Source organism: Mus caroli, unplaced genomic scaffold (assembly GCF_978045245.1).
Source record: "Mus caroli unplaced genomic scaffold, Mus_caroli_1 scaffold_19, whole genome shotgun sequence".
Lineage (NCBI taxonomy): Eukaryota > Metazoa > Chordata > Mammalia > Rodentia > Muridae > Mus > Mus caroli.
Genome location: NW_028227274.1, coordinates 23,140,435 through 23,166,805, shown reverse-complemented (window position 1 = coordinate 23,166,805; position 26,371 = coordinate 23,140,435). Strand labels below are relative to the sequence as shown.

The 26,371-nt window shown below is 42.7% G+C and overlaps 1 long non-coding RNA gene and 1 pseudogene across 2 annotated transcripts in view; one reads left to right on the top strand and one right to left on the bottom strand.

The window, feature by feature from the left end:
- LOC115029844 (uncharacterized) overlaps positions 1-26,371 on the bottom strand; it is a 143,735-nt gene that overhangs the window by 105,376 nt on the left and 11,988 nt on the right. For both annotated transcript variants that reach the window (XR_015046033.1, XR_003835399.2), the window contains exons 2-3: positions 8,509-8,628; positions 2,854-3,017 (exon numbers count right to left, since the gene is read on the bottom strand). This is a non-coding gene — a long non-coding RNA (uncharacterized LOC115029844). The remainder of the gene's footprint in view (positions 1-2,853; positions 3,018-8,508; positions 8,629-26,371) is intronic.
- Positions 23,050-24,364, top strand: LOC110284964 (phosphoglycerate mutase 1 pseudogene; annotated as a pseudogene).

The following is a 26,371-nucleotide window of genomic DNA, read 5'->3' as shown; positions in this document are numbered from 1 at the left end:
CCCCCCAGAGCTCTTGACTCTAGCTGCATATGTAGCAGAAGATGGCCTAGTTGGCCATCATTGGGAAGAGAGGCCCCTTGGTCTTGCAATCTTTATATACCCCAGTACAGGGGGATGCCAGGGCCAAGAAGTGGGAGTGTGTGGGTAGGGGAGCAGGGCTGGGGGAGGGTATAGGGAACTTTCAGGATAGCATTTGAAATGTAAATAAAGAAAATATCTAAGAAAAAAAGATTTACATGGCTAGAAGGACTAACTAGACATCATGCCATGATGGGGAAGAAAAATCAGAGACAAAGTCTCAAGTATACTTTGGTTCTGATTGGACAAGAATTGGGGTTTAGGTGCAAGAGAGTTGAATGGCATATTTTGCTGAAAAGCCAGAGATTGTTATTCTGTATTTCACAATGAAACTCTGCTCTGAAAAGTCTAAAACCTAGCTGTATTTGTGCCCCAACTCCTCATGAGGTGGAGACTCTAGTCTAAGCAGACTTCTCAGCACCTGGGAAATCTTACTTCTAAATAAAAACATCTCTCTATCTACTGGATAGTTTTATAAGAAACCAATCAGGGGTGAGCTTGAGAATGCTTGGAAGGCAAAGGACCATGCAACACTCAGAGGTGGAAACCAATGTTGGCTTCAGGTTTGTGGCAATAACCCAGATTCACATCTGGGAATTGCAGCCAGCAGGGGCTCAGGCATGCTGCATGAAACACATTTCTAATTTAAACAAAGTCCAAGGGGCAAGGATTTCAGAATCACAGTCATTGATCTTTGCTTTCTTGTACCTCTTAGTAACAAAGCTCTATCTGAAAAGAAAGGAAAAGAGTATCCAATGAAACTCCATAAAGCTATATTTTCCCCAAAAACTGTATTGACGTCCAACTGGCAAATAAAAATTGCTAACACTTCAAGTAAGCAATGTTGTGATTTAATATGTACATGTCTCTCCAGCAACGGAGCAAGATGCCCAAAGGAAAGAAGGCCAAGGGGAAGAAGGTGGCCCCGACCCCCACCATAGTCAAGAAGCAGGAGACCAAGAAGGTGGTCAACCCTCTGTTCGAGAAGAGGCCCAAGAACTTTGGCATTGGACAGGACATCCAGCCCAAAAGAGATTTAACGTGTCAAGTGGCCCCACTACATCAGGCTGCAGCGGCAAAGAGTCATCCTCTACAAGTGGCTCAATGTTCCTCCTGCCATTAACCAATTCACCCAGGTTCTGGACAGGCAGACAGCTACTCAGCTGCTTAAGCTTGCCCACAAATACAGGCCAGAGACAAAGCAAGAGAAGAAGCAAAGTCTACTGGCCCGTGCTGAGAAGAAAGCTGCTGGCAAAGGCGACGTTCCAACTAAGAGAGAGAACAAGGAGGCTCAGCTGGTGGTGATTGCCCAGGATGTAGACCCCATTGAGCTGGTGGTTTTCCTGCCTGCCCTGTGTCAAAAGATGGGGGTACACTACTGCATCATCAAGGGAAAGGCCAGGCTGGGGCACCTGGTCCACAGGAAGACATGCACCACTGTTGCCTTCACACAGGTTAACTCGGAAGACAAGGGTGCTCTGGCTAAGCTGGTGAAAGCTATTAGGACCAATTATAATGACAGATATGACAAGATCCTTTGCCACTGGGGAGGCAACGTCCTGGGTCCTAAGTCTGTGGCTCACATTACCAAGCTGGAAAAAGCAAAGGCTAAAGAACTTGCCACTAAATTGGGTTAAATGTACACTAAGTTTTCTGTCCCTAAATATAATTACAAAATTTTAAAAAATGTAGATGTACATCTGTGCGTGTGTGTGTGTGTGTGTACTCATAAGCATATACATACATTGTAAAGTGATTATCAGTACTAATTCAATTAATGCATCCATTGTCTCATCACTCTTTTGTATATGTATGGTGAGAACATTTAAATGTTCTCATAGGACATTTTGGATACACAACATGTTTTTACAAAGCACAGTCACCATATGTTTTAGATCCTTTGATCTTACTCATGCCTATTCCGCTCATCAGCATTTTCCTATGTCCTTCATCCAAGCTCCTGAAACGCACCATTGTATTCTCTGCCTCCCAGTTTGGCATTTTAGACCCCAGGTTTAAAGAGTTTGCAGCTTTTGTCTTTCTGTGTCTCTCCTATTTTACTTTATGACCTCTGGGTAATAAAATCTGACCTGACATGTTACACAAAACACAAATGATAAAGTTTGTCCCACACCAGTTGTGTGAAGTAACATCACTTGCCATATGGGTTGTATTTGTTACCTGAAAAAAGAAAGACACTTAAGAAAGGCGAAATATATCTGGGCTCAGTTTGAAGGTGTAGACCATTATGGTGAGGAAACCAGAGTAGCAGAGCAAGGGCAGCTGCTCTGCTCTCAAGAAGCAAAAACAAGCCAAGCAGTGGTAATGCACACAATCAACAAATTCAAGCACTCCAGAGTCAAAGGCAGGTGGATCCCTGAGTTTGAGGCCATCCCGGTCTACAGAGTAAGTCAGGAAACCCTGGGCTATACAAAGAAATCCTATCTCAAACAAAAAGAAGAGGAGCAAGATGAAGGAGAGGGAGATGGAGAAGAGAGGGAGGAGAGGAGGGGAAAGAGGAGGAGGAAGAGGAGACAATAAATTTAAAAAATTCTGGTGTTTGTCTTATCTTTTCCATTTTATTCAATCCAAGATTCCACCCCAAGGAATCACATTTAAAGGTCTTTCCAGTTCACATAATGCTACCTAGAAATCCCCCACAAACACATGGTCATAGGTTCTAGATCCTATCACACTGGCAAACAAACATAAGCATCACCCAGGCACGTAAAAAGCACATAGAGATGCAAGTCGAAACATGCCTTGGCTGCTCACCCATTGATCCTGAAGATCTTTACTTTGATAGATTGGAGTCAGAGGAGGAGGCAGGTGAAGAGCATCTCACCAGGGAGGTAGAATCGGAGACATAAAAAGGAGGCGTGCTTAATCCTGGAAACACTTTCCACAGTGAACTCACTGAGAGCAGTCTCGTTGATGATCTGGTTCCATGTGGAAATCAAGACAGAGCCGTTAGTATTGTGGTCTGTCTTTTGCCTAAATATAAGAGCACTTTTGAGAGTCTTGGAGTTCCTACTGTATAGCCTAGAGAACTGTTGGGGATGTTCTTCTGTAACTTCCATTTTTACACTTGTATTCCATTCCACCCCTGTGAAACTGTGGAACATTTTTCATTGATTCAACCTTGGCCTGGGGATATGTCTCAGTGGTAAAGTTCTTGCCTAGCATGCACAAGACCCTTTGTTCAATCCCCAGTACTACAAAATAAATCAATCAACAAATAAAAATACTTAGTCTGAACTTTGATTACTCTAGGGGACCTTTGTATTTTCTCTAGACAAGTTTAAAGTCCCTGCTATAAACTACCAAAGCACTTTTACTCCATTTTGAATGCCCCTTTGAATACTGTGTGGCTGTATTTTTATAGACTAATGTACCTGGGGCAGTTAGTATATAATAAACTAAAAGTGAAAAGTGTAAGAGAGAAACGTGAGGCAGAGATATCTCTCAGAATGTCAGTGGGAACACTAAGAAAGAGTCAATTGGACTGAAGATCAGATCGACCTGTGACTCTGAGCTGTAGTTAATCACAGACAGCAGCAAAGCATCTCCAATCAAGTGATAAAGTTGACAGAGAAACTTTAAAAGTTCCATGACTGTCCCTCAGCAAGCCTTATAGCCTCTGAGGCTACAACTTTGAAACCATGATAGCATGATGGGTAATGCCAAACTAGTCTGCAGAACATTGAGTCTCCTGAAGAAACACTAAGGTCCGCTAATGAACTGCCAATGACTATATGTGTATGCTTACCTTAGGTCAACAAGCCATCAGGACATTTACCAGCTGATCAAACATTCGAGGATAGCTAAGAGACTAACTGAACTGATCAGTGAGATGAAACAATCGAATACTAAAATAAGTGGTAGTCATTTTAAGCCACAATATTTTTGTAGCAATTTGTTATTCAACAAAAATTGATGCAAACCTCCCTTTGCTTTTAATTTTTTATCATTTTTTCTTTTGTATTTTTGAGATTTTAATAAAAATTAAAATATTTTCTTTCCTCTCTCCTTGTTTACTTTCAAATCTTGTTTGAAAATGGTCTTGTTTTCATTGTTGCTGCATGCATGTGTCTATATATATGAGTGTGTGTGAGAGGGGGTAAGTGCACACGTACATACACATATGTATGTGTCTGTGTGTGTGCATGTGTGTGAATAGATAGATAGACAGATAGATAGATAGATAGATAGATAGATAGATAGATAGATAGATAGATAGATAGATAGATAGATAGACAGACACCTAAATATAATTTGGTCAGTCTATATAATGTTGCTGGTATGTATGTTTTCAGGATTCACCACTGGTATTGGATAAATAATATGTTCTTCCCTTGTTTAAATCAGTAAGTTCAACTCACTAAATTGTATTGGTTATGTTAGAAGTCCAGGACCATTTTAAGGGAGAAACAACCTAAATCCTAATCCCTACATTACATATCTCTTCTTGGGAAAGCACACAAATCAGTACCCATCACCTGAAACCCTCAACCAAAGTAGAAATCAGCTATTGAGGCCTCCAGAGAGCTAAATCTATACCACATACTCTTCTAAGGAAAACCTTACATCTAACATCTCATCAAAATTTTGCAACAACCCTGTGAGGTGATGTTATTTTTGATTTCTTAATAAGACACAGACATGATGTCATTGTACCCAAGACACCCTAAAGTTCTATAGTGAGAACAAAACTATTATGGATGTAAGGGATTTTAGTGTAAATTAGTGATATGGACTCAGTCTCAGGACCTAAGGAATTCCAAGAGGATGTCTCGAAGAAAAGTTCTGGGAAATAGTCACCCATAGTATAAGCATGAGTGTAAGAGGAGCCAAGGCTAAAAAAGCCTAGTAGGAGGGATCTAGACCCAAAAAAATTTTGTATAAGGTCTCTAGGCCAGGTCTTAACCCTCCGAATGCTGTGACCCTTTAATACATTTCCTCATGTTGTAGTTTATTTCATTGCTACTCTAAAACTGCAATTTTTCTACTGTTATGATTTGTAATATAAATATCTTATATGCAGGATGATCTGATATGCCATCCCCAAAGGGATTGCAACTCACAGGTTAAGAGCTGCTGTTTTAGGCAAAGGTTCACAGCTACCTTAGGCTTTGTGAACCACATACAGAGAACATCATGCCCCAAGGAGTGGTTATCCATCATTTGAAGGAATATGTATTTTCCTTCAAATATATATGCGGTATGAAGTGCAGAATTAGACTTTCTGATAATATAAGCAGTTGAGGTCAAGTTATGGATCAGGAAAATAAAAAGGGGAGAAGTGTATGTGTACCTAAATCAATAGTGGCTGTATAACTATTTCTTAACTAGAATTGCTCAGTTTGTAACCTGGTTCCTGTTTATCTTGCAGTAACCAGGGTGCAAGGTGGTTAGGGTGGACACTATGATCTCTGCTTTTCAGGTGGTGGAATGCTTACACGAGTAGGTAGGTCCTGGAAGCAGCAAAAGGCAAAGCCAAGATGCCAGCACATAGGTCCTCTTTCTAGATCCCCTGTTCCCTTCCTCTCACCCTTGGTTTCTCTCCATATGTATTATAAGAGTTGTAATCATCAGGGAGAGAGGTATATAATTCAGAGCAGAAATCAAAGCAGAGACAGGAGTGACTCATCAAAGGAAAGGCCCCAACACTTAGAAGGCCAGAGAAGGTCACTGTGTCCCCAGTTACTCAGTGATGGCTTGAGGGACGAGATGGGAGCTGCAGCTTGATTGATTCATTCAAGCAACTCTTGGCTTCACAGACAAATGATTCTCTGAAAAGTTGCTGATGGATTCCATACAGTCATTTTTTAGCAACAAGTTGCTTGGGGCTGATCTACAAAACATTTTGTTCCTTGATGTAATCCATTTTTAACCAAACTATGTCATGCACTAAACAAATTGTGGTGATGCTTTTCTTTCTTTTTTTTTTTTTAGATTTATTTATTTATTATATGTGGTGATGCTTTTCATGCTTGTTTGTTTGCTAACTTAAAACAGCAACTGCTCTAACTCAGCAACAGCAGCTCTACCCTGCCCCCACCACTCAGCTCTCGTCCTCTACACACACACACACACACACACACACACACACACACCTGCCCACTTCTGGCCAGCTTCCACTTGATGATGATGATGATGCTTTCATGCAAACATGGCCTTCTATGAGTGACCAGAAGAATGACCCAAGCAAGAAAACAACTGGCATCAAAAATCAGCACTCTGGAAGTAGTTTTTATTGGGGAGGGGACAAGAGAAATGGCTGAAATGGGAAGAATTCTCATTTCTAGAGTTGTGTTTGGATAATAAATTGCTGAAGCCTAAATATCCACAGATTATTCTATCTGAGTTTATCTTGTTGCGACAGATCCACACGCCGTAATCAATCACGCTGCGTATCCATAAAACAGCTTGATAGTACACATGTATTCTCCTCAAAATAAAGTTGTAGCATTTATACATAATAACTTACTGGGCTGCAGGCTTTGCCTGACGTATGCTCAATATCATCTGACGTTTTATTGGATCCCACACAAACTTTTGCCTAATACAGTCGTTTTACAGAGAGATGTTAATTGAAGCCCTGACTATATAAAGAGACATTTCAAGAGAAAGGGAAGGAACCGCGGCAGCCTGCTCAGGGGATATCAGAGAAGCCAGGGTGGATGAGACATTGAGGGAGATTTGAGGAGGTGAGATTTGGAGCCTCCATCTGCTGGGTAGATAGAAAGGGGCAGTTAACCACTCTGGCCCTCCAACTGATTCACTTACAAGCTCTGTGATACAGCCAAATGCTAAAATCCACACTCACAGTGAGAGAGGTAGGACAGCATGGAGAAATTATAGGAGGGAGTTCTGGAGCAGACGCTAGTAGGTATGATTGGCCAGTGTGTCACAGAGAATGGAAGGTCACTTCTTCTAATTTAGGACGGCAGTTGGTGGTGGTAAAACAGTGTGGCGAACAGCTCACAGCTCTCTGGTATGACTGTCAATCTCAGCTGTAACTGTAGTCCATTCATTTCTCAACACATACTAAAATCTGTACAAATATTAGCTATCTGTTGATTTACATATTCTCTCTCTCTCTCTCTCTCTCTCTCTCTCTCTCTCTCTCTCTCTCTCTCTCTCTCTCTCTCTCTCTCTCTCTCTCTCTCCCTTACTCGTCTCAGTTCCATGAGGTAGAAGGCATGGCTGTCTGGTGCACTGTGTATCTGCAGAGCCTTGCACCTTCTTGATGCTTTCCAAACAACTAATGTATAAATAACAAGTGAATGATCCTATGAACAAATCAGGTTAGAGTGCACCCCTTCTGACCTGTCAGAGAACTGCTGCAGGGTCCTACACTGGGCAGCCTTCTGACTATAGACCCTGTGTCCTGTCTCTCTTCTCATCTCCATCTGAAGTCACCACCTTGGTTTCCAGGCTTCTGACAGTATAAACAGACTAAAATTCACAGCCTATAGTCACATTGTCCCTTGTGAACAATGACGGTGTCCCTCTGCGCTCTGATTTGGACGGGAAAGACACAAGATATAGAGAGTGATGTGGAGGCACCTTAAGAAACCATCATGACTTCAAAGTGTCATGTCAACAATACCCTCTGGGCTGCAGGAGCGTCTGTGCACTAGTTGTAATCAGAACACCTATGTCATTGCTAAAGCTTGGTCTCCTTCCTACCCTGGGATGTGCCCTTGGAATTTTATTTGGTCTAAGATTTTAAAAAGGGGGGGGACATCCATCATGCCAGAATTTTCACAGGTAATTTTGCCAGTCCTTAAAGTCTAAGCCGTTTGACAATGGGTTAGGTCTGTCTCTTCCTGTTTCACTTCTAAAGCCGTTTGACAATGGGTTAGGTCTGTCTCTTCCTGTTTCACTTCTAAGTATAATTTCTAAATTATCTTTGAAAAGGGCCAAAGGCTGGTATGGAATGAATGAATGAATGAAGGCTTTCTGTAAACACAGTAAATCTTAGACAAAACAGGTGGCTCAGACACTGAGACTTTAACATCTGACTCTTCTAGTTTAATGACAATGAATTTGAGTTTTTCCTGCCCATCTTTGGTTCAGAGAACTTTCTAACCACTAAGATTTGACAGTAACACTCTCCAATTCATATTTATCTGTATGGAAAAATAAGAGGACTTAGCTAACCACATGGAATCAACTGATAATTGAACATAGAACCTGTTTGTTTTTTATCTTCATAAGAGCTTAGAAATTGGCATAGGATGGTTCCCTCATATTCATTCAGTGAGCAGATTGTATTAGCCTTTTCTATGTAACAAAAAATGTGCCCGCTATTAGTTATAGACCAGTGATGAAACACCATGATCCTTGCTTCACACTAAGTATTATTGCTTATTAATAATCACCAGTGAGTTATTTGAAGAGTCTGTAATACAGATAACTTGCCTTAGAGGTTATGTACAATGTCCTGGTGTTTAGCCATTCAGAGGTCCAAGGTTTCAGCCTCATACCTTAGTGGAAATCTTAGTGGTTAAGACTCATTCTCTCAGGTGAGTCACCTTTGCCCTAGAAAAAAATATACACACAATCAGGTTGAGTTCAGCTTCAAATTAAGGGATATTTGCCTGGGAATTGACCTGGTGCTTTGACCTCTCTGCCATGCTAGCTGCCTTGTACGGAAGCTGGACCTCACATCTTCAAATACCTATTTATTAGACTTGTTGTCATGACTATGGGGTGAGGAAGGAGAGCCAGAGCATGCCAGGCACAGACAAAAGCCAATTGATCTAATGAATCAGCTTATGGGGATAATCACTGGTGTTAGGGGTCAGGAGTCACTGCTTTCCGTAGCAGCCCTTTGTCCATGGGTAAAGCAACTGGAAATGACTTGTACTGTCCTGGACCAACCCAGATCTTAACTTTGATGCATAGACTTGGGAATTAAGGGCAGTTCCTATGATATTCCACTCATTTCTAGCCACATATTTTTTCCTCCTCTGAAGGGGCCACCCTGTCCCTGAAGAACATTTTGAGCAGTGATAGGGTGACCCCTGAAGCTTGGAATCATCTCACATCAGAGGGATTCTATCTGCACATGGCAGTTAGATGCATTTCCTCACCCCAGATCTGATGGCCAGCAAGTCCCTTTCTCCCAGCCAGAACCTCTGCTATGCTCAGGGCATGGAGGCCTCCCAACTCACCCACTGCACACAGCCTTTCCCCTTAGTTAATCGAAAGCCAAGCGAGGAGTTTCCAAAGAAACTCTTATTAAAGATCCCTGGGAGCACAAAGAAGAGAAATAGATGAGTGCAATAACGCTCCTCATTTGAACAGTGCTGTGCAGTTTCCCGGCCACTCACACATTCATCATCCCATTTACGCAGCATGGCTCCCATCCCCTAACTTAAGTAAAGCCTAGCTAGACATTGGCACACGCTCTGCTGGCCGTTTCTTCCTTCCCTGCCTCACTACCATTTCCCAGACCCAACCCAAAAGCCTACAACACTGACAGCCTTAATGGGGCCCTGATGGGACCCCCAAAATCTGGCTCATTTTCTTAAGGCTCCACCAGCCCCCTCCTGTGCTGGCGATTGTGCTTGGCAGCACTGGATGGTTGTCACTACGCATACTATTTACAGAGGAGAATCATTATTTACTTACAGGACAGGACTGGACTTGGTCACTCTCAACCCCCTTTGGAAGAATGATAACAGCTAAAATCACGGGACCCTTTATGAGTACGAGGCCATGATTTTTATGTGCATTAATTTGTTTTCTCCTTCAAAACAACAACAACAACAACAAAAAAGTCCATCAGTCAGACAGTGAGAGCTCCCCTTACAGGTGACAGCAGCTTATGAAACACAAGCCACGTTTTGTGTGATAGGGGTAATCAATGAATTGGGTGGCAGGCCGAACACTGAGACTAGCCCATTTCCTTCATGGTCATTTTCCTGTGTGAAGGCACACATTGAAGATGCCTTTTCCAAGTCTCTCCCGACTGGCCGGATACAGAGCCATCTGTATCATTTGAGGCTCAGTCCTGAGGAGTCCATAGGCAGCCTGTCAGCACCAGTCTCTTCTCCTAGTTAAAACAACATAATAGGTGCTATCACAGTGGCTGGAGCCTTGTCTAGCCCAGAGGAAATTACCTAAAAGACCTGACATCAATAAGGAAAGAAGGAGAAAAAGTCTTCAAAGCCATGGAGTTTAGAGTGAGAAACATAACATATATGGAAATACCAAAACCTCTGTGGCATTAGTCCAGTGGGGTGCACTGAGCTGTGTGCTGAATTAAGGGAATTGGGTTTTACCTGAAATTGCTGCAACACTGTGAATGGGTTTTAAGAGAAATGATACAAAAGGGACTTTCCCTGGAGTTATTTTTTTAAATTAAGTCTCTGCCTCTCATCTTCTTTTCCCGTGTTTGCCTCTTTCCAATAAAGTGTGTTCAAAAGGGGACCTTGCTAAGTAAGACTCTGTGCTTGGTAATTAGCAAAGGTTTCAGTGCCCTCGGTGGTGGGAGATGGGATGATAGTCTCTGTCCCTGGCCTTTCCCGCCCCATCAGTAAGCAGAGACTTGAATCACTGAAGTTGGTTGCACCCAACTAGCTGACAAAAACCATTGTACATCCCTAACATAGCTTTACCCTTGACATAACCTTTCTAATACTCACCTACACCCCCACAACACGATCTCTATTTACAGCGCCCTACTTCTCTAGCTGTAACTGGTTCATGTCACCATCAACCAGGCTGAGTGCAGCTGAGCGTCTCCTTAGCAATTGGGCTCAATCCTATCTGGGCTGTGATGTAACCACTAGACATCAAATTGTGGCCATTGCCTTCCTTGGGTTGGGATTTAGCCCCCGGACCATGATGAGCTCTGCTGAGAATTGCACAAAATTCATTTGTACAGATTGAGTATGCTATACTGCTGTCATCAGACCCCAAAAGATCTACAGTTGCTCCAAGGTTAATAATCAAGTTTGGAAGGTGCTTGCCAATCTGCACACATTGACCCTGCCACAAACCTCCAAGCCCAAAGCCAGCCCTCCCCACAGGCAGCCTGCCCAATCACATCCAGTTGACCCAACTAATGCAAACATGGCAATAATTTATTTCAGTTCAAAGAAATGCAAATTGGGTTAATATCCCTTTCTCTGAACCATCGCATATTCAGCGCAAACCAATTCATTTCCACAGCAGTGAATTTTTCTAGAAACAAATGATACTCTGCTCTGCACAATTGAAACTCGCACATTTTTTAATGTAACAAACATTTATAAACCACCCATTGCTCCCCCCATTCTTCCTTCCTAAAAATACCCATTGCAGCACCAACTTCGAGCATACAGCCTGGCATCCCAAAGTGCCATATTGTATTTATATAATGAGACTGTTTCAATCCCAGTCATCAAATTACCCTGTTTATTATTATCCCCATTTTACAGATAAAGAAACTAGGACACAAGGAGGTCAGCTGACCTGACTTCCCCAAGTCCCACATCAGGGCTGAAATGGAAGAAGTGTTTCCAGGCTTCCATATCCAGGAAAGAATGCAGGCAGGGTGGGGTTGCTTTTAGAAAATGAAGCATTTGGGGTGCCAGTACCTGTTGTCACATACAGGGGTAATGAAGATATGTCTGTGTCCCCCCAAATACTGAGGTACCTCCTCAGCCACTTCCTGTTAGCACCTCAGTCACACAAGTCTCTGTGACCACATGTAAGAGTTCTGAGAAGGCAAAAGGAGATCCTGACAAAACTGTGTCCACTTGGAACTGGTCTGACAGTCTGGGGCCATCAACCTTAACAGAAGCTGGCCACAGCACTCAGCCTCCCCAGGCTGGACCTTCCTCCATCCTTTCCCTCTTCTCACATTCCAGACCAATTGCTTGTAAACCAACAGGCCTCCCGTGGGCAGTGGTTCTGCCAGTCGTAATTGTCACCAATTACGTCAGCACTATCCCTCTGTCCAGATAACTCCCAGCTTATGACAGGTCAACTTACCACAGTTCTACTTTTATAGTGCTGCAGAAGCTGTAAGCATTCATAGAAATGAATTTAGATCTCCTTCTCAGCTCACAGTATGCAGAAAACATCTTCCTAGCAGTACTAAGCAGAGAGGCAGGCCACAGGTTCAAGCCAGCCCCATGAACCCAAGAAAACACAGCCCGTCTTTTGACCTTTGGGACTTCTCTTTCTTTTGTAAAACAGGGATGATAACAAGGATGATAATCAAGACAACTTGATTCCTGGGCATCACATTGCATAAATACAATATGGCATCTCAGAATAACTGGCTGCTGGCTCTAATGCTAAGGCACTCCATAGGTTAAATGTATTAAAGATATTTTCAGCTTATAATGTTTTCAATTGCAATGATTGAGGAGTAAGTAACCCCAACCTCTTTCAAACACGCATAGGTAATTTAACCTGAGAACATGGGTCTTAATTTAAAGAACTAAGCCTTGTAGGTAAAAATATCTTTGGCCCTCTTCCAGCACTACACAGAGGAATCTAGAAACGTCTTGGGGTCGGCCAAGGTTCTATGTCCACATAGGTACCTCCTATCCAATAGCTGCCCATAATCTGCCAGCTGCAGGTTCAAATATTTGCCTTTGAACCAGCACATGCACACACACACACACACACACACACACATACACACACACACACACAACTGCACAGAATATGCCCCTATGGAGGTCCAGCTTGAGGTTTTCAGCACCCTGGGCCTGGATGGGGTCAGCCAGCGGTTGTGTGAGATGCATGGCATCAGCAACTCTCCCACAGCAGGGTGAGTTATTAATAAACACGCTGCTTCGAGCATTTGCTCACGATTGTTTGATATTTCAGTTTTCAGTAATTTTCTCAGTTAATAATTTATTAAATGGATTATTTGTCATTTCAATTTATTAAAAATTGATAAAGGGCTCATTTCTTTTTTCCCAAGCTAGGACACAGGAGATATATACAGGCCAGAACTCAAATTAAAGGCCCCATAATCCCCTTCCTTACTTTTTTTTCTATGTAGCCACCACCCACTAAGGACCAAAGGTCCCTTTTCTGGTATCAGTTGAATGACAGGACTAAAGAGGTAAGTCCCCACTACTCCAGGAGTCTCCACATACAGGGATTCTTAGCTCAAGTCACAGAGAAAGCAAAATCTCAGCCTTCAGTTTCTCAGCCCAGTAGGGAAAAGGCCTAACACACCACTCATTGTGAGAACTTACAATCATGCTCAACAAAGCCATCTGATGTCTGCTTTCCTCGAGGGCAAAGCCAGTCCTGGCCATCCCCCTATCTGGCCCTGGTTGCTATGAGTTCATTGGTACCTTCAATGTTCTGATTGTCTTGTGTGTGTTTAGGGGATGAACAATCAAAGGCCCTTGAAGGGAGAAAGCTTATAAGAGGACTCTAGGCTTAGCCTTCCAACATCCTCCATGCCCTGCCTTCTTGGTCTCTCTACCCAAGACCCCCCTCTTGCTTGCTTGCCCCTTCTGCCTTTCTTTCTCCTGTTCCAGGTTCTTTGTTTCTCTTTCCTGTCACTCCCTTCATATCTTCTTTTTCCTCTTTTCAACTCCTTTTGCTTTGTTCTCTTGTCTTTGTGGCCTCTACTGTTTCACCAAGTGTTAAGCTCCACCCCCTCCCATGCTTCTCCTGTCTGTGAACTAGGACTTAATGTAATGGCTATAGAGATTCGTTACCAGTGTCCTGGGGTCACCATGGCTCTTTAGATGTTTTCAAGCTGAGAGCTGAGTCTCAGGCTCCAGGACATATGCATGGGTCCTACCCTCTGCTCTCAGAGTGTCTACCCTATCACAGCTGGAAGAAACAACAGTGTCTCCTAGACCAGAGATGGCACTGGTAAAGGTCCACCCAGGCCTCAATAGACACACAAAGGGCAGAAAGAAAAGAGAAAAACCTCATTTGGCAGGTGGGTGCCTGGAACAGCTACAGCTCTCAAAGTCACTTTAGCCACGAGCGTGCGGTCATCATTTTGCCATCTCTGTCTGTGTTCACAGGCTCCTTGAGATCCTGTGTATCATTGCTTCCTAGCGCACTTTCCCCAGGATGAGTTTAATGGCCTTATAAAAGTCACATTGTGCACAAATTGGGAAGTTTCTGAAGCACCAAGCTAGCTCTCATGCATATACACTCACAAAGTTCCCGCAGCCAAGCAGAGAAGGCAATTCCAGACACAAAAACATCCTTGGGTAAATTACTTCCTATTAGTATGTCACATATTTCTTAGATATGACTGTAGTTCCAGGAGGTGACAGCAGCAGTTGACAATAAAACTTTGCACTCCTTTTTATTTATATTTTCCCAGCCTTTCTATTTTGCTTCTTAGTTGTTTGGTTTTGGTTTTTTTTTGTTTTTTTTTTCCTTTTCCCTTCCACAGTACATAACAGTACATCTGGCACCTCCTCTTGACTTTGGGAAAACAATGACCCCAAAGTTTGCTGGATTCTCTCTCTGTGGAGCTGTCCAATACATACAATGCCAAGAGCCAAGACGAAACTTGCAATAAAAGGTGTCATTGCATCATTTAGACAGAAAACTAGGGTGCTCCCACAATTGTTCACATTCTTCCCCTAACCACAATTTTTTTTTTTGCCTCACTTCAAATCCACATTCTCCAGTCAGCACCAGGCCATGGTTTTGTAAAGTAAAGGACACAAAGATCACACTGGTTCATGTCTAGCTAATGGCTATGCTCCACCAAGTTTATCAGCCCTGTCCAAACATCAACATTCTCATCTTCAAAGTTCACATTCAAGAAACCTACAATCAAATTCCAAAAAAAGTGTACAAAAACCTCTCCAATTAGTCATGCTAACAAACAAAAGTTTCAGTATCAGAAATGGGTCAACTATTTTTTTCAGTTGTGGTCTGTGAGGTCCCAAATACTACAGACTATCGCCATTACTCTTGGTTACAACAGTGGGCTATGTGCTAAGAACACTACTGGAAGAGAAAAGCCACAATCATTCTTACCCATTTGTGAGTGCTATAAGCTAAAATAATGAGTGACCTAACAAGTTGTACTCACTGATGTAATAGTAGTATGAATGTCAAAGAAGCAATGAAAAAATCCTGTATTGATTGAATTCAAAGCCCACTTTATGACATGGAACTCATACCTAATACCATTATTAAAGCCAAAAACCTATGTACAAATACGTTATAGCTCCTTTCTTAGGGACAATGTACTATTAGGATTCTGCTAAGAAGTTATAGAATTAAAATGACTCCTAATGACTTTTGGCTATACCCATAGATTAGTGCATCTCTCAACCATCATAAGAGAAGCTGCTTCATATGTTAGATGGCAGTTAACACAGAGACGCACAACTGGTCAATATGCAGAAAAATGGGGACATGATCAGCCGTAAATAGGACATCTTTTTTTATCATGCTCCTCCCCTCAACACTTGAGGATAATTGCAGTAGAGGGGGCATAAAACTGTAAAAGTTAGAGGTAGTGAACGACTACCAGGAAACAGCATTTTCTGAATAGAGCACAGCAGTTACAAGCATAAACTCACAGCAACTGTGAGAGTATGCACAAGATCTGTGCAAGCTCAAGCCAAACTGGATTCTAGCATGGAGTGGGAAAGGTGAACATGAATCCCCACCCTTAACAGAGGAACTATTGGCATTTGGTAATTGCTGGGAGGAAGAGGGTCAGTTTTCCATAAGAGTATGACCCTGGCAGGTCAACAATGCAGGTCCAGCTTCCCAGAATATTTGTGCAATAAAAGTTGAGTTAGAGGTTTTAAGAAAGACTGGAGAGAGAAAAAGAGGGGGGAGCAAACATGAGTTGTGTGAGTAGGCAGAAATCTAAGAGGAATTAGAAGAGAGGGTGATGAATATGATCAATATATATATATATATCGTTATGAAGCTATAAAATTAACAAAAATACTATTTTAACATCTCAAAACAAAGATGCGGTTCTTTGCCAACATTTTATCTGGATATAGAGTAAGAAGTAGACCTCTGGCTAAAATATCCGTCAGGAAATTGGTAATGTCAATCAAAATATTGTCCCAAGAGCTAAAGAAGTTCCTCCAGCCAGTTTTTGGACTAGGGTAGAGTATATGAGTGTCTCTGGCTTGTGTTAACATTCACCATATTGAGCACTAGTTCCTCATCTTCAGCCCTACACTGTATTCAAGAACAGACATATTAGCAGTGCCTGCGAATATTGACAATGCCTGCCAAGCCCATGGACCCTTGGGAGCCTCTATGTTCTCCAGGGATGGCTGCAAACATATCCCACTTTTCAGCTTTATAACTTAGTCCCTCCTCCCACAGTGCAGAAGATGCCAAAAGCCACCCTGTCCACCTGGGCTTCGGATCTCAGACCCCATGAACCTCAACCCTTTGATTCCAACTCACTCAGATCCACGAGCCTGGCCCTTATAGGTCTCATCCCCAGCACAAATTCGTAAGCTAGGGCTACTAATTGGCTGCTTCTTCCCAGTGGAACCCAACTCATTCTAATCCTCAGACACCCAAGTTTACGCAATCGCCTGGCTCACATTCACAGCAGAAGAGGAGGTTTAGTTATCCTGGAGTGTTGTGATACTGCCCCTAGAGAAAGAGAAAAATCTAGCCTCTAAAAGAAACAGAAGAGCTGAGGAGATAGACTAATAAAATACAATCCTTGTCTTGACAACACAAACACCAGAGTCTGATACCCAAAAACTATGTTACAAAAAAATACACACAAATAAAAATAAAAATAAAACCAGGCATTGTGGTGCATACATTTGCAATCCCAGCACTGGGGAAGTAGGGACAGGTGGATCCCTGGGACTTGCTCTTCAGCCCATCTAACCAAACTGCTGAGTTCCAGGTAAAAGTGAGAGACTCTGTCTCAAAAAAAAATGTGGATGGTGTCTGGAGGAACATCATCCAAGGTTGACCAATGGCTTTCATATACACACACTAACATGCATGCACATGCACTTTGAGTTGGTTAATTAACCATCAGCACTGTGAATCAGACAGTTTGTTCTGTGGTCACTGCTATGGAAACAGTGAAAGTGGGATCGCTTTTGAAGTGCAGTAGGAAAATAAATAGGGACAGATTATGGAACAAAGGTTAAAAGAGAGAAGAGGCATTGTTGTCTGTAAAGGCTAAAGCATGGTGACTGTCATTATGTTTTAATTTGTAAGGTAAAGTTTTAGTTTGTAGTGCTGGGAATCAAACCTAAGACTTTGCACACAGTAGGTAAGCCACCCTTGGGTCCTTCACCAGAAGCTTTGATACATCTTTAGACCCATTATAACAGTGTGGGAAACCATGTGACCACCAAAACAAATTTTAACTCTGCTATCTAAGCCCCTGGTTGTGAACTGTCCTCTCCTGTGCCTCTTTTTGTGGTCAATGTAGATGCATCGTGAATATTTTAGGACCCTGTAGACCTCAATCCTCTACCACTTATAATTCAAAATTGCATCTCCCCCTGCCTTCTCCCAGGACTCTTAATTTCTCTTCTCTCTCCACCATTATTTATTTAAGCCTCCTAACTGTATTATTTATTTTAACACCATATCTGTATTATTTATTTTACTGTAGCTCCATTACGATATTATTTAAGTCTATAAAATAAAGCTTTCTCCCTTGAACTCTCTGTGCAAAATAAAATTGTATTGTACTGAAACACTCTTTGAAATGCCCTTCTTTGCCACTGGGTAATAATAATAACACTTTGCATTTATACAGTACCTTTCATCCTGGGATTATTTAAATCTGCAAAAGCAGTTTGTCTGAATTCTCTATGCAAAAATCAAGTTGTATGCTAATCCTCCTTGAGATGCTCCTGATTTCTCACTGCTTGCTAGTAAAGAAAAAATGATCTTTGTGCACAGCGTTCTGTCTTTCTCCTTATATGAAACCCAAAGCAGTTCCCTCACTGATGTTTACCTACACAGTTATGGAAGAATAGACATGACCTCTACTACTTAAGTATTGAAAGGAGAGCAACAAGAAGACTCTCAGAAAGGGAAAGGTCTGGAAACCAGCAAACCCTGGGAGGAAGCATGTCCACCATTCTACCTGACTCTTCTCCACCACCAAACAGCTTCTCACTGCCTACTTCCCCACCTACCAGCATGTATCAAGTGGACACTGATGGAGGTCTGGAGCTGAGCTTCCTGATGGAAACCTCTCACTCCAAGTTCCACACTCTGAACCAGTTTCTTCCACTCTAGACACTTCTTTTGGCTACCTTCTCAGCATCTATCCATACCACCATGGTTTCCTCAGGTTCTACTCACATCTCAAGTACTCCTTTCTACTCCATGACACCTGTCCATCTTTGACTGCCTCTAGGTTGATCTCCAGAAAAGAATATTTTAGCCACTTAAAGTTGATACAACAAATATCATAAATTAGTTGTCTTATAAGTGGTCTATAATTATGGTGGTTAGGAGGTCTAATATTAAGGTGTTTTAGACCCTGTGCCTTATACAAGGTCACACTCTAACTTGCAAATGATGTCTTCTCATTGTGTCCTCACATACTGAATGACTTTCCCAGCTTCCCCCCCCCTCTCTGTGTGTGTGTGTGTGTGTGTGTGTGTGTGTGTGTGTGTGTGTGTGTGTGATAATGCTAGTAAGGTAATAACTTGCTGGGTGGATTCTCACCTTCCACTATGTGGGTGGGTGATAGGAATCAAACTTTGGTTGTTAGCCTTGGCAACAATCACATTTGCCCACTGAGCTATCTGATCACACTCCTTCGGGCTTATTTTACAAGGGTAAATAATCCCCTTAACTAATCCCAATCATGAGAGTTCCAGGCTTGTGAGCTAATAACGTGACCAAAGGCCCTATCTCCAAATACCATGAAGCTTAGGGTTTCTAACATGAATTTTGGAACTATATGTATCCTCAGACCTTATCAAAAGGCTCTGATAACCCTTTAGATTCTTCACTGATGATAGCAGTATCTATCATGTTCTTTGGGGTTTGAGGAATGCATGGGAGTAGTTTAATTTTGTTTTGAAGTCAACTCACCCAATCTCTCACTCTCTATCTCTGGTTGGCCTGCATTCTATCTGTAGTTTCAGCGAGCCTCTAAATTATAATCCTCCTGCCTATGTTTCCATATTAGCACCCACACTTGGGTGTCCATTTATTCTTTTTCATTTTTTTTTAATTTTCTTGGGCTTTAAATTCCAGGCAACATATTCTGGAGCTAAGTTATATTTATTCTCACAGTTTTCACTGTATCTTTTAATACACATATTAGTGTTTGTTTTATTCAATAAATTTTCCTTGAGTCCTGTATTACTTTTCACATTGCTATGACAAAAAAAAAGTAACTGACATAAGGATGGAGAGCTTGTTTCAACTTCCAGTTCAAAGGGATGAGCAGAAGGCATGGCAGCAAGAGTCTGAGGCAGCTGCTCATATGAGCCACAGTGAGAAAGCAGAGAGTAGGAGAGAATGGTGTTCATGATTTTGCTGCTTTGCATTCAGTCCGGGACTCTGTTCCATGGGATAGTGTCACCAAAGGTTAAGATCTACCCATGTCAAATAACTTAATCTAGATCTAGATAATCCCTCAGAAACATGCCCAGAAGTGGGCTCCTAATGATTCTAGGCCTTGTCAAGTTGACAAGAAATATTAACCAGCTCACAGATCTATTGCATCCCTTTTGGTCCTAAGAATATAGTTCTGGCAATGCTGTAGCTAAACTTCTTGTGAGAAAATATATCCATCAACAATCTATAAAACTCAGCCAAGGCATGTCTCATGAACTCTTCCTCTCAAAGCTCTGAACACAGCCTGATGTACAAAGCAGGGAAACAGAAGATACTTTGTACTTGACTTTACAAAGTTAACGATAAGGGCTTGATACAGCTTAGATGGTAGACTGATTTCCTAGCATGCACAAAGCCCTGAGTTCTAGCCTTAGCACTGTATAAACTGCATAATGGAGCATCCCTTATGGTCCCAGCACTTTTGAAGCAAGGGCAAGAGGATCTTAAATTCAAGGCCATCTTTAGCTACATAGTAAATTCAAGTATGGCCTGGGCTACATGATGCCCTGGCTTTAAAAGGGTGTGTGTGTATGTGTGTGTGTGTGTGTGTGTGTGTGTGTGTGTGTGTTGTGTGTAAAAGAGGGAAAGGAAGGGAGAGGGTGAGGGTTCAAAATAATTCAAATAACCCTATTAAAAATGGGGTACAGAGCTAAACAAACAATTCTCAACTGAGGAATTCCAAATGGCTGAGAAGCACTTGAAAAAATGTTCATCAACATCCTTAATCACCAGGGAAATCAAAACAACCCTGAGATTCCACCTCACACCAGTCAGTGAGGTAACCCAGTCACAAAAGAAATCACTTGATATGCACTCACTGATAAGTGGACATTAGCCCAGAAACTTAGAATACCCAAGATAGAATTTGCAAAACACAAGAAAATCAAAAGGAAGACCAACGTGTAGATATTTCACTCCTCCTTAGAATAGGGAACAAAATACCCATGGAAGGAGTTACAGAGACAAAGTTTGGAGCTAAGATGAAAAGATGGACCATCCAGAGACTACCCCACCCGGGGATCCATCCCATAATCAGCCACCAAACCCAGACACTATTGCATATGCCAGCAAGATTTTGCTGAAAGGACCCTAATATAACTGTCTTGTGTGAGGCTATGTCAGTGCCTGGCAAATACATAAGTGGGTACTCACAGTCATCTATTGGATGGAACACAGGGCCCCCCAATAGAGGAGCTAGAGAAAGTACCAAAGGAGCTGAAGGGGTCTGCAACCCTATAGGTGGAACAACAATATGTACTAACAAGTACCCCCAGAGCTCGTGTCTCTACTTGCACATGTAGCAGAAGATGGCCTAGTCGGCCATCATTAGGAAGAGAGGTCCCTGGGTCTTGCAAACTTTATATGCCCCAGTACAGGGGAACACCAGAGCCAAGAAGTAGGAGTGGGTGGGTAGGGGAGCAGGGTTGGGGAGGGCATAGGGGACTTTCAGGATAGCATTTGAAATGTAAATGAAGAAAATATCTAATAAAATTTTGAAAAAAAGTTCAAAATAATTTTAACTCTTTTTTTTTTGGGGGGGGGAGTTGAGACAGGGTTTCTCTGAATAGCCCTGGCTGTCCTGAAACTCACTTTGTAGACCAGGCTGGCCTCGAACTCAGAAATCCACCTGCCTCTGCCTCTCAAGTGCTGGGATTAAAGGCGAGCACCATCACTGTCCAGGTCTATCTTAGCTCTTAAAAAGAATTTTTAGAAAGTTTCCTTAATGGGGCTGAAGAGATGGCTCCATTGTCAGCAGCAAATATTGCTCTTGCACTTCAAGATGGTCATAGTCCTATTCCAAGACCCCACATTGGTGTTTCACAATTTCCTGTAAGCTCCACTCCAGGACACCTAAAGCCTCTGGCCTCTGCAGATGCTGGTGCCTATACGCACATACATACACACATACACATAACTAAAAGTGAAATGAATCTTTTTTAAAGGTAGTTGCTTCAATGTCTAACTAGACATCAAATCCCTATCCTTAAGGGCTTTGGGAACTGATATAACTCTGTTACAGAGGTACACAACCATGAGGGTCCACACACTCCATCCCTCATGGGCTGCCATCTTCCAACATCCCTGATAAAGCAATAAGACAGTCATTCAAAGTGCCAGCACCGTGCTCATCCAGCAGGAGCAGCTCACTGAGCCACAGTGCAGCAGGGTGTCCCACCCTGAAGCTCTGATCCCCACTATGAGTGATGTGCCTATACAGGAGACATCTAACCTCCCCACTATGAGTGATGTGCCCGTACAGGAGACATCTAACCTCCCCACTATGAGTGATGTGCCCGTACAGGAGGCATCTAACCTCCCCAGAAGTTTCTCCCCTTGAGAAGATCTTGGAGCATAGGAAAGAGTGCCTCGTCTTCTATGGTGGGTGAACCAGGCCCAGACATGTGACAGCCTTCAACACAGACACTGACAAATCACTCTCATATTCTCTTCCCCTCACACCCTTTGGCCTGCCCCTACTTTTCTCGCTCTGTCCCGTGTGCTCTCTGTATATTGCAGCCTCTCGGTCCTTTGTTCCTCCCCATTCTGTCTCATCCTAACCAATGTGCAAGAAAATGATGGTTCTTACCATATTTTGACTCCATCCTAGCTGACCAATAGAAAAAAAAAAAAAAAACATGGTCAATTTTCAATAAAGATTACTCTCAAGCAATGGGTTTTGCTGAGTGGAATATATGAAACTGTTAAAATTGACATTGTTTTTCTGTATTACTTTTAATTTTTCATATTCCAGTTGTTACCTGCCACCCCGCACTGGTCCATTATCCCACAGTTTCTCATCCCATTCCACCTCCTTCAAAAGGATGTCCCCCACGCTGCCAAGCCTCCCTACTCTCTGTGGCCTCAAGTCTATCAAGGGTTAGACACATCTTCTCTCACTGAGGCCAGACCAGGCAGTACTATACTGGATATGTGTTGGAGGCCTCATATCAGCTTCTATATGCTGCCTGGTTGGTGACTCTTTTTAATGAATAACAAGGGCAAATCTTCTCTTCTCCAGCTCCCTTGATTTCTACCTAGTTTTGCTCCTTTTCCTACAAAAAAAAAAAAAGTCTACAAAAAAAAAAAACCTTCTACAAATCTTCCTATCATGTATCCTACCTCAGGACCTGTTTGGAGCACATTATTACACTAAAAAATTAAGAAAGCAATAACAGGAAGCCTACATCCCCCTTCATGCAAAAACAAGGTCTATTTTGGGAGATGTATAAGGCAGGGAAAAAAGTGTGAAAATTGTATTGGGTGAATACGGGGTCCCCAAGGACCATAAGAGTGCGATCTCCTAAACTAGCTCTGCCAACGCATTCTGGCATTGAGGACCAGTTATAGAGGTAGGGAGACAGAGCACACTAGTCCGGGAGCAGTCCAAAGATCCTGTGATGAGTTGCTGCTGCATCCTCTGCCCGTCGCCATGGCTGCCTACAAGCTGGTGCTGGGCCGGCATGGCAAAAGCGCCTGGAACCTGGAGAACCGCTTCAGCGGCTGGTATGACGCCGACCTGAGCCCGGCGGGCCACGAGGAGGCGAAGCGCGGCGGGCAGGCGTTGCGAGATGCTGGCTATGAATTTGACATCTGCTTCACCTCTGTGGAGAAGTGAGCAATCCGGACCCTCTGGACAGTCCTGGGTGCCGTTGACCAGATGTGGTTGCCAATGGTCAGGACTTGGCACCTCAATGAGGGACACTATGGCGGTCTAACAGGTCTCAACAAAGCAGAAACTGCTGCTAAGCATGGTGAGGCCCAGGTAAAGATCTGGAGACGATCTTACGATCTTACGATGTCCCACCGCCTCCCATGGAGCCTGATCACCCCTTCTATAGCAACATCAGCAAGGATCGCAGGTACGCAGACCTTACTGAAAACCAGCTCCCCTCCTGTGAGAGCCTGAAGGATACTATTGCCAGAGCACTGCCCTTCTGGAATGAAGAAATTGTCCCCCAGATCAAAGAGGGGAAAAGGGTCTTGATTGCGGCCCATGGCAACAGCCTTCGGGGCATCGTTAAGCATCTCTCAGAAGAGGCCATCATGGAGCTGAACCTGCCCATGGGCATCCCCATCATCTATGAACTGGACAAGAACTTGAACCCCATCAAGCCCATGCAGTTCCTGGAAGACGAGGAGACCGTGCGCAAAGCCATGGAAGCTGTGGCTGCTCAGGGCAAGGTGAAGAAGTGCAGGCGAGGAGGCAGACTCCTACCCCGACACCCTCCCTGCCTGTTCCTGCCTCCTGCACCCTCCCCAGCACCTGCCACACTGACTATGTCTTTAGGATTTTAAGTTTAAGTTGTAGCTGCAGATGGGGGCCTGTGGCTCCCTTTTTCATTGTAGTATTTTATCCCCTGCACCCACTCCCTTCATAGAATCTAGTCAGAATAACGCCTCTGGGGGTGCAGGTTCTCGGACCACATCCAGGGACAGCTCCCTGTACCAAGAGAGTTGAGAGATAGTAACTATAGTTTTTCTTAGGTCTTTGTTTACTAAGGGTCTGCTTAGGAAGAAGTCAGGGAGGAACTCTGCTGTGGTATGACCAATGAGGAGAAGCTGCAGTCCAGTTTTGGCCCTGGAACCTGTCCTGCACTCTTCCTGCAGTTAGGTAACTGGGGGCATAGTCATTCCAGTGGAGAGTGGAAGTAACCTCATGGTGATTTTAACCCTACTTTCTCTCTGACCCTAAAGGAGCTGCTGGCCCTAGAAAGTTGGGATCAATCTTGTCAAGTCTATGTTACATTTACTTTTACAAAAAAAAAAGTATATATACATATTATCAGCACACAAAAGCAACTCTGTGGTTGCTAAGTGACAGTTGAAACAGTCCTGTGTGGTCACCAGAAAATAAGCCGTTCCTCATATCAGTGGGATAAACTCCTTGTACCACTTGCTGTGTTCGGATCCCTTGGCCTTGTTTTGTAGAGGTGAAGTACCCCTGGATCATGTCCGAGTTTTTGTCTTTCACTGTCTGAATCATGTTCCAGCTGCTTGACCCTACCGTGTGGGTTCAGAGCTCGTTTGGGCGTAATAACTAAGTCTCTTTCCAGATCAGTATAATAAAGGAGTGATGTGCAATAAAAAAAAAAAAAAAGATCCTGTGATGAGCAAACGATGCTGAAAACCTACAGTAGTCTCGAGTTTCCAGAACTGGGTCAGATCTTGAAGAACTTTCTGAGCTCCACTAAAGAGTGAGGGCTTTGCCCCGAGGTTATGAGAAAATATCAAAGCTGCTGAAATGAGAGGTTGGCATGAATAGACACAAAGAAAGCGCCAATGAGTGCTGGAAGGAAGCCCAAGGGACCTGAGGGGAGGGTGAGGGAGAAGAAGACCCGTGAACAAACAAGAGAGGATTTGTTTATGGAATACTGTTAAAATGTTTCTAAAAATAATTGTGTATGTAGAAACCACTAGAGATGTCCACAAAAATAACTGTTAGTGCCAATAAACTCAGCAAGTTAGATACAAAAATCAACATATTCTATGTACTAAAAAGAAGCAATGGGTTGCATTTCTATACTCTAACAATGAGCAAGGCAAAATACAAGTCATAAAACAATTTATTGTATTAAAAACCAGAAGGAAAATTGAAAATAAACTTAACAAAGGAGGCACAAAAGATTTAGTATGCTAAAGACAAAACAAACAAACAAACAAAAGGAAAAAATACAGAAACTGGGCAAAGGAACTGCATCTTATGTTCACAGAACAAAAGCCTCCATGTTTACTGACATGTAGAACATTACCCAAAGTGCCTACAGGTTTACAGTGTGATCACTATCAATATCCAACTATCAACGGAATGCTGTAAGGAAACAGAAGCTTTCACTTTATATAGTTAGAAGGAGAATCCAAACAACCAAAACAACTTTGAAGAAACTGAAAGCCTTACACTTTCATATCTCAAAACTCACCACAAAACTACAGGAATCCAACACTGCGGAACAAGAGGAAAGATAAGAACGAAAACACTATGTACACTCTGGTGTACGTCGTGAGCTCATAAACCCTCACGTGTGGCTCAGTTATTTTGGACCAGGATGCTAAGACCATTCAATGGAGATTGCGAAGACTCTTCAAAATATAGTCCTGAGAATCAGAGACTATGACTTGCTGAGTCCTAAATAGGGCATACATATCACACCCTCCACCCCAGGCTTCGTAAACCTCTCCTAGGAAGAGAGGGCAGAAGTAGTACAAGAACCAGTGGTGACTCAAGAAATCAATATTTTCCAGACAGAAGAAGGCAGTCACACAAAGAAACAGACAGTATATGTGACAGCATGCTGAAGACCTGCACAAGTTTAAAATCAGAAAAAAAAACCACCCCAGTGTAGAGAGGAGGTGTGCATGAAGCCCCACTCCTAACTCAGGAGTTCCTAGCAGCTGATAGATGTTAGGAGAGGAAGTCTTCTTTAAGAATGTGACTCCAAATGGGTTGGCCACACTCTGGAGCAGACCTCACTCCCTAAAGTAGCTAGGCAATGCAAGCTGGATTCTACGGGTTTAAAAATACAAAGATGAAATCTAGAAGTTGGTTAGATGGCAAAGTGAAAGTACAGAGTGGATCTGAAAAGAGTGGGAATAGTGAGGTGAATATGATTATGAATATAGATGTGAATATGGAAGTATATTGCATAAAATGTTCAAAGAATTAATAAAATATATTTTTGAAATATAGTAGTGCTGGATAATATCCACAGTGAGGAAATGAAGTTTGGCTTTTCACCCCAAG